Below are 9469 nucleotides of genomic sequence, written 5' to 3'. Positions count from 1 at the left end.
CAGCCAGGGCTACACAGTAACATACTGTGTCAAAATACAATACGTGTGTGTGTGTGTGTGTGTGTGTGTGTGTGTGTATCTATATACAGATGAGTGTTTGCTTGCATATATGTTTATGTATGTACAATGTGCATACTTGGTGTCCTTGGAGGCCAAAAGATGGCATCTCCTGGAACTGGAATTACAGATGGTTCTGAGTCACCGTGTGGGTACTGGAAACTGAACTGGAGTCCTCTGGAAGACCCACATCTCCCCAATCCTGGAGTTTTTATTTATTATTTATTTATTTTTTACGGAACACTAAGCTCTTTGCTTTGCTTGCTACTTCTAATGTCACAGGAGATACTGGACAATAATGAACGCCATTGAGCAAGCACAGAGACAGAAATCCCGCTGGTTCCTTCTTCCCCAGGTTCAGGAGACCTTGAGCTCTTCCGGAGTTTTGCTGAGGGGGGTGGCTTCTGAAAGGACGGGGCTTTCTAGGTAGGCGGTTGCTGCACAGGGCTTTCCTGTGATCGGGTCGATAACTCTGCCGACTTTGAAGATGATCTCAGCCAGTTCATGTTTCACGAGCTTTGATTGTGGGACGGGCAAAGCTCTGAGGAGCACGATGTCCCCGACGCTGCACTGCTGAAGGGCATCATGAGCAAAGTAGGTTTTCCGCTTATTAAAGAACTTCAGTAAGCAGGGATCCAACACAAGTCTGGTCGCTCTTACTTTAGCAGTTTTTACCATTGCTGTACCAATCACCTTCCCCACAACCCATTTGGCGTGGACGGATGAATGGACTATTAGATTATGTGTCTGTGAGCACCTCTGGAGTCTACCACTCGGACCAAGGCCGACGGAGCATGGGCCGATTTTTTATTTTTTAAAGAGTTATTTCATCTATATGAGTACACTGTAGCTGTCTTCAGACACACCAGAAGAGGGGCATTGGATCTCATTACAGACGGTTGTGGAAGTTCTCTTAACTACTGAGCCATCTTTCCAGCCCCCTTTTTTTTAAAAAAAAAAAAAAAAAAAAAAAAAAAAAAAAAAAAAAAAAAAAAAAAAAAAAACTATGTCATCTCAGGAGCTGGAGAGATGGCTCAGCGGTTACGAGCACTGAATGTTCTTCCGGAGGTCCTGAGTTCAATTCCCAGCAACCACATAGTGGCTCACAACCATCTGTAATGGGATCTGATGCCCTCTTCTGGTGTGTCTAAAGATGTCATCTCAGGCTATCCTGGAATATATTTGGGCCTCTAATACATGGTGATCGTCCTGTTCCAGCTTTCTAAAATTACAAGGGGTGAGCCATCACATCCAGCTGTGACAGGACTTATTGAAACTGTAATTTCTATTGATTATTGCTGGACCCATTCTCATTGAACAATAACTGTTTATTTCTGCATCATTACAGTTTGGGCAAGGGCTGTTCTTTAACACCAGGTGCGATGGTGCACACTTTCAATATCGACACTGAGAAAGCTGGAGAATGAAAGCTGGGGAATGACAGATTTGAGACTCTGTATGAAGATGGTGTCTCAGAAATGCAAGGGTTGGGGCTATGGCTCTGTAATAGAGTGTTTGCTGTGTTGTCTAGGCTGGGCAAGGCCCTGAGTTCAATAACTAGCTAAACACACACACACACACACACACACACACGCCCCACAGACTACTCTGGAATGCCACTCTGCTGAGATCTTAGCATTGCTGGTGGTTCTTCTTCACTTTTCTGCTTGTGCCAATGCTATGGTCACTCATGCCATTCCTGTCCTCTCCCCAACAGAGTCAGCTTAAAAGGGGGCAGGAACGGTTGCAGTTTAAAGCCAGAAGTATATTGCTAACAGGAACTGTCAAAAACAAACAGGCACACTTTAGATGCCCAGTGTCTGTCAACTCTTAGAGCATCACTAGTATTTCAGTTAGAGCAAGATTTTGGAGTTATAGTTGCTTCTCTTTGCTCATTAGCGCTGTGAATGTAGACAAGTGACTTAATCTCTCCCAGTTCTGGTTTTTCTCATTGGAATATAGAAAAGAAAATCCAGTCCACAAATTGCCTTGAAGTACAAAGTTCTTACAGGTCCTATGATGGCTTTGTTCTTTAATTTTCTTTATTTTTAACTTGCTGGGGCTGGAGGATGGCCCTGAATCCAAAGGATCCCAGTTCCCCTGCCTAGGTCTTCCGAGGCCTGGGCTCACAGACATGTTGTCACCATACCAGATTTTATGCAGTGCTGGATCTGGAACCCAAGTTCCTATATGCCAGGCAAGCACGGAGCCTCATCCTCAGGCTGGCTTTGTTTTTATTCAACACTGACTTGCAGAATGTGACATGCATCAATCAAACATAGTCCTTTTTAAGCACCGGGAAGAGCAGAGGCAAGGACATACAAGGTCTGGGTGTCTGTGGGCTAAATTTCGAAAGAATACAGTAGGGCAACAGGCATAGCTTTGTCAGTACAGTTTGCCTTACAAGTATGAGGACCTGAGTGTAATCTCCAGAAATCCATGTTTAAAAAGAAAGAAGGCCTGGTTGTGGTGGCACATACCTTTAATCCTAGCACTTGGGAGGTAGAGGCAGGCAGATCTCTTTCCCGTTCGAGGCCAGCCTGGTCTACAGAGTTAGTTCCAGGACAACCAAGGCTACATAGAGAAACTCTGTCTGGAAAAACCAAATACCAACCTAACAAGAAAACAACAAGAAAAATTGCTTCCAGCTCCATCAAAAAGTAACAGCAAATAATAAACAAGTTAATCAGTTCAATAAACAGATTCCATGATGGGTGGCAGTCACTGGACAGCAGTCAGTTTTAGATAGGCTTATGAGAGAAGGGCTTTTCCCCCTTTACTATGTTGGATGTTCAGTCCAGGAATTCCCTTAAATTACCCAAGTGCATGCACTCACACTAAGTTATGTCACCTTGTCCCTTAGTCCCGACTGAGAAAGTAGTGTATGATTGAGGCCCTCATCTTGAGGGAGGTACAGGTAAAATAAAGATCAGGAGAAAGAAGATTCCAGAGGCAGAGGTAGCAGCAAGGGCAAATGTTCAGGAGAGAGTCTGAGGAGGTGTCTGATATTGGAGGGATTGGTCTCTACCACTCTCCTAAACCCTACCAGTACCCTGTGTCAGGGATGCTTAGTCCACACTGGGATGCTCAGTCCACACTGGGATGCGGTTGGTGCTTTAAGTAACTACCAGTGATGGTTATCAAGAATTCAGCCCCTGGCACTGGAGAGATGGCTCATCCATTAAGAGCACTGGCTGCTCTTCCAGAGGTCCTGAGTTCAATTCCCAGCAACCACATGGTGGCTCACAACCATCTGTAGTGGGATCTGATGCCCTCTTCCGGCACACAGGTGTACATGCAGATAGTGCAGAGAGAGCACTCATATACATAAAATAAATCTTAAAAAAAAAAAGAAAAAAGAATCCAGCCCCTTCAGGTTCCATGTCCTTCTGCTAGAGTGAGGGGGCGTTTATGTCTTCCTAAAGACAGCACCACTAACCACTGCCCAGGTCACACATCCATATCCAGTGAGGACACTGGAAGGATCGGGGAGTGCAACGTGTCTTCCAGTTCCCCTTTCCCAGTACACTACATCTGTCTGTATCACTTCTTCCAACCCTACCTTTTCTCCCATAACAAGGGTTAAAGGGTGGTCTAAGATCAAGGATTTTCTATTATTGCTTCTGAATCATATGCTCCTGCTGCCTCTTCCTCTCCCTTCTCTTCTTAAGACATAGTCTTGGTGCTGTAGAGATGGCTCAGTGGTTAAGAGTACTGACTCCTCTTCCAGAGGTCCTAAGTTCAATTCCCAGCAACCACATGGTGACTCACAACCAGACACAGTCCTGTTCTATAGACCTGACTGGCCTCAAACATTTGGCAATCTTCCTGCCTCAGTCCCCTGAGAGCTGGGATGGATACAGGCACATGGGACTTTTTACTTTTTTTTTAGTTTTCTTTTGCTGTGATAAAACACCATGACCAAGGCAAGATTATTTATAGAAGACTTCATTTGGCCTGAAAGTCCCCGAGGGTTTGTCTATGAAGGGGTGATATAGTAGGATCAGGAAGCTGAGGACTTCCGTCTTGAATCATAATCTTGAAGCCGAGAGTGAATTTGAAAAGGGAAGAGTGAGCTCAAAATGTCGACTTTATAAACTATCAAAACCCAACTCCAGTGACACACCTGGCTCCAGCAAGACAACACCTCTTTAAACCACCGCCCCCTGACAGTGACACACACTGGAGACCAAGTATCCAAATACTCAAGACAGTGAGGTTCATCTCATTCAAATGACCACAGCAAGAGCCACACACTGAGCTCCATACATACTTTCTTTAGGTAGACTGGAAGCCACCTGAGCTCAGACGCCATCTCTTCCTCTCCAGTCACATCAGTGTGACCTGGAAGCTTGTAGAGAGAATTAAGTTTGGCCCAGCTCAGGTCTGCATTTCATATGAACTCAGACCCCACTGGGTAACCAGTGGGCTCTATTTATTCATGAGAACAGGGTGCATAAATAGTATTCAATAACTATGTAAACATCATATTACCAGCCTTCAGTGTTCTGATCAATATAGCACTGACTAACAGTCGTCTCTCCAATGGGTATCTATTAGTTGATTGGACTTGTTGAAATTTAATCATTCTACTACTGTAAAGACTCAGGCAGTGCTGACCTGTGTCCAATATTCCACTGGCAGGTACTTGTACATTATTTGGTCTGAATATGGACCAGGGCTTTTAACGTGCTATGCAAGTGCCCTGCCACTCAGTTACACTCAGAATGAATCCCTCACTGGCCCTGTTGAAATACACTATTATTTCTTTTCTGTAGTCTTTGAAATAAGTGAATGAATGAATGAATGAATAAAAAATAAATAATGAGATGACACATAAACATGCTTGATGGTCACATCTGTGATACCCCAGAACAATAGAAAAACTGACACCAAAGGAGAACAAAACGAAGACCTCAGCTGTAGGTGTCGGAAGGACAGAATGGACCACTGAAAAATGGCAGAAGCAGAGAAAATGTGTGGGAGTTGAAAGGTCCGGGACTCCCCCAGAAAGGAGGTCCACTTAAGTCACAGGATAGCACGCACCCAAAGGACACATGAGAGACTGTCTTGCTGTAAAACACATGAGGTGGTTTATTAAATCAGAGCTCTGGGCCAGCCCATATCCCCATATCTCACATAGGGGAAACAGGGACTGACCACGTGGCTCAGGGGTCTAGCGCTTATATATGGGCAGGGTGGGGAAAAAGCGAACTTTCGCGCGGGTGCACAGGATTGGTTGTTTTACTTTTTTTGAACACTAGCAGGCCGTACCATGGGGGCAGGGTGTAGTTCTTCCCTTGGCCAGTCAGTTTCTGGGATGTTCTTAACAGGCCTTTGTCTTGTAACTCCCCCTCCTCTGTAACTAATTAGATGGGCCCAAACCTGCTGGCAGGTGCTTTTCTGCCCAAGGTCTAAGGTGAAAAATTTACACATATTTCATAAAATGGCCTTTATAATTTTTCACTCTACAGGAGTCAGTTCAGGAGGTAGGGCCTGGGTATCCAACTCCATCTTCAGTCTCAGGGTAGGTGAGCCCACCGAGCCAACTCACCAACCCTGTGTTTTGTTATTGAAGACAGTTGTGCTGATAAAGGGAGATGTTAGGAGTTTTAGTTCTGTACCTTTCTTCCTCCATGTAAGGTCCCCGACCTTCCAGCTACTGAATGTGACTTTGGGAATAGTCTGTAGACTTAAACAAACTAAAATGAAGTCCTTTTGATTTGGAGTGTGCCCTAAAATAGTGAGAGATGCCTTTACAAGAAGAAGAAGCTGAGTATATTCACAGCCACCTGTAATGTCAGTGCATCAGTGCTCAGGAAACTGAGGCAGGAGGATTGCTGCAGGATTGAGGCACAGACAGACACTGGAGTGCCAGATTTACAAGCCATGGGATGCCAAGGATTGTGTGCAAACCTTGGAAGCTGGAGCAGACAAGGAGTTTGCCTTGTTTCAGAGGCAGCAGGCCCCTGCTGACAACTAGATCTCAGGCCTCCAGCCTCTAGAAACATGAGAGGTGGGGGAGAGGATGGAAAACATATTGTTTTATTTCATTTTCCAATAGAGGGTTTCTCTGTGTAACAGCCCTGGCTGTACTGGAACTCACTCTGTAGACCAGGTTGACCTTAACTTACAGAGATCTGACTGCCTCAATTTTATTGTTTTAAACTGCCAGGTTTGTGGTACCTTGTTACTACAGCCCTAGAAGGCTAATAAGATAAAAACATCAATTAAATTTATGCTGAAGAAAAAAGATATATGATAATAGAATGCCATCCTTCCCTGGGCACACACTGCTGGAACTGGAATAAGGGAAGATGTCATACTTGTGTCAGGACTCATGTTTGTGTCAGGTACCAATCCAGTTGATCTCATCACTTTCAACCAATGACACACACATACACACAGAGAGAGAGAAAGAGAGAGAGAGAGAGAGAGAGAGAGAGAGAGAGAGAGAGAGAGAGAGAGAGAGAGAGAGAGAGAGAGAGAGAGAGAGAGAGAGAGAGAGAGAAAGAGAATGAATATACTTTTATATACCCAAACAGTACTTTGGGGGCACATTTTGGGTCATTGTCGTTACCAAATTCTATTTTCTAGCTATCAAATAAGCAGTAGAGAGGAAGGACAGTTGGACAGGGATGCACCCGAAAAAAATGCTTTTTTAAAAACTTCATTTCCATGTTCAAACTGTTAGGTCCCAAGTGCACTGAGAGCTTCAGGCCCACCAGCATGTGTGCAGTGCACAACATAAACAGAAATGGGACAAGCAGCCTGAGAGCCTGGAACAGATTGTGCACTGTCATTAAATGAGGAGAAACATCCATTCTTCTAAACTTTACATCAATTTGATTAGATCTCTTTAAATTGTTAAACTGGTGATGGTGGCACTTGCCTTTAATCCCTGCACTCCAGAGACAGAGATAGGTGGGACCTCTGAGTTCAAACCCAGCCTGGTCTACTGAGTGAGTTCCTGAATAGCCAGGGCTACACAGAGAAGCCCTTTCTTCAAAAACAAAAACAAAAAACAAAAACAAAACCACATTGGCAGTTGGGTGTGGTGGTGCACATTCCTGTAGTCTAGTCCTTGGGAAGTAGAGGCAGGAGGATCACAGTTATCTTTGGCCACAGAGACTGCCTGCTCTTTTTGGAGGACCTGGGTACACCTGAGTGTACACACACACACACACACACACACACACACACACACACACACACACAATCCAATCTTAACAACAGAGATCTTGAGCCATGGTAATGGTTTTAAAAACAGTCATTCTTATCAGGGCCCCCCCCCATCCCCTCAGTTTGTAGGAGACTAGAATACTTACTGATAACTTCATTATTTCATCAGCTCCTATAGCCCCATGATTAATATTTTTGCAAGGCAAACATATAATGCTATGAGGTACACAGGTGCACTTTTCACACTTGACTTCTAATTCTCTTCCTAGAAAGGTAAACCAGAAAAAAAAAAATCTTGTTTCAAATCTGAATTCTTAAAAATGTCATCTGTTAACAGCCTGCTTTGACCTTCTCTGAATCCTACTCAAATCAAATTCTTTTCTTTTTCTTTAATTAGAATTTGTAATTCAGATAAAGACAAAGATTTTTTTTCAAAGGTTTGTATCCTGGATGGATCAAAAACCTTTTATAATGAAAATGACAGAAGATAGGATTGCTTCAGGCAAGCCTTTTGTAGGTAAACAATGTTAAAATTTGCTTTTCTCACTGTGTGTGTACTGATTACATTTCAGGGCCTGTGGCTAAAACTTAAGTTCATTAGTTAATGCAATCAATAAATTAACAGCCTTCTAATGAACTAAAGAGCTTTGGGAGGGATTTGAGGAACACAAGTTCCGTCTGTCAGTCCGTCCTTCCGTCCATTTATCCATCCATCTGTGCCGCCCCTCTGAAACTCTTGTAAGTGATAATTTATTTCATGACACATCCACCATCATCTTTAAAACAAAGCTAAGCCCAAGTTCATTCTCTCCGTGTTGTCTGTGAGTCCTCTAGGGCCAAGTAATAAATAAATATTTGCTAGTTCTCAGATGGAATGGTTTAAGGAAAGCAAGCAGGCTGAGAAGCACACAGGAGCCGTTGAATGTAAACAAGGAAGACAGACAGCAAGAATTGGGGGCTCCAATTCCCTCTAACCCGGTGGCTCTCACTCTGTTAACTTAACTGCGTGACTATTTGGGAAAATGAAGTCTGAGTTGCTGGAGCTCATTTAGCAAGAGACCCCAACAATCCGGGCTTAAACTAGTGTGAACAACTCGAACACGTCTCCGAATTCTATGCAGCTGCCCGTATTGAACTTGGGAGACTCTACATCAAACAGAACAATATAAAATGCAAGATAAAGTAACACCATTTTTTGAAAACAGTGAGTCCCAGCCCTTGCTCCCAGTGGACCTGCCTGGGTTCACTTCAGAGGGACGTTGCTGTGTGCCTAGGAGAATCTGGGTGATTTAATCTCTATCAAATTATTATTGCATCCGAAAAGCGACCAAACTTTCCAGTGCCAGGTTGAGGACAAAACGACAAACTGCAAACTCAAGTCTTTATCATGAAGGCCTCCAAGCCTATTAGCTAGAATTATTCAAGCGCCAGACAATGCTCAAGGAAGTTCCTTTTCCAAGATGTCTCATCTTCCTCCCTCCACAATGGATCTGGACACTTCGTAGATGAAGGTGGTCCCTTCTCTGGGCGGTATCAACTCATCCAGAGGAAATGTGCCCAGTTTTTCAACAATCCCAGTCCAGCCCTGAAGCCAGACGCCACACCCGAACGCGCCTGCCTAGGGCGGACATCAGCTCCTCCTTTATCTTAACAAATCGCAGTCATTACGCAACTTTTTTCAAAGTTTAATTTTGTACACGAACTTGGGACTCTTCTCAGGTGACGTCTACCTTTAAGGACTTCGTCTTTTCACTTCCTTGGAACGAATCACACTTTAGAATTCGAAAAGTTTTCCCTTCCCCCATTCCTTTCTGTGGTTGTTTACTTTCGGCCCTAATGGGAGAAGAATAATAAAGTCTAGGCGCCTGGCCCCACCCCACCCCACCCCCAACTTTCTTCCCAGTAAGATTTTCTTAGCCACCCATGACGGTCACTGTCCCAGCGATGGACACGACCTCTCAAGAGTTGATGGTTCCCTCCCACCTTCATTTTTTAAGAAAGCAATTTGGGGGTTGCGCAGGACTCATCCTCCTTGCGCCCTCCGCCGTAGGTCGGCGATCTGCGGCTTGCCCCGGCAAGTTGCGCTCTGGGGCGTCTCGAGACTTGCTCCATTTCGCTCAGTTCCCGCGCCGCCGCTGCTCGAAGGGGCGGGGACACGGGAGGGGGGGTGTCGTCATATTACGTCACCGGAGAAGTCCCCATAAAACGCGAGAGCCGGCTCGGGGCTCCC

General features: G+C 44.6%; 1 pseudogene; it reads right to left on the bottom strand.

Moving 5' to 3' along the window:
• Positions 1–414: 414 nt before the first annotated feature.
• LOC117719518 (small ribosomal subunit protein uS17m pseudogene) lies at positions 415–852 on the bottom strand (annotated as a pseudogene).
• Between the last annotated feature and the right edge of the window lie 8617 nt (positions 853–9469).

This window comes from Arvicanthis niloticus, chromosome 14 (assembly GCF_011762505.2).
Source record: "Arvicanthis niloticus isolate mArvNil1 chromosome 14, mArvNil1.pat.X, whole genome shotgun sequence".
Lineage (NCBI taxonomy): Eukaryota > Metazoa > Chordata > Mammalia > Rodentia > Muridae > Arvicanthis > Arvicanthis niloticus.
This window is presented reverse-complemented; position numbering and strand designations above follow the sequence as displayed.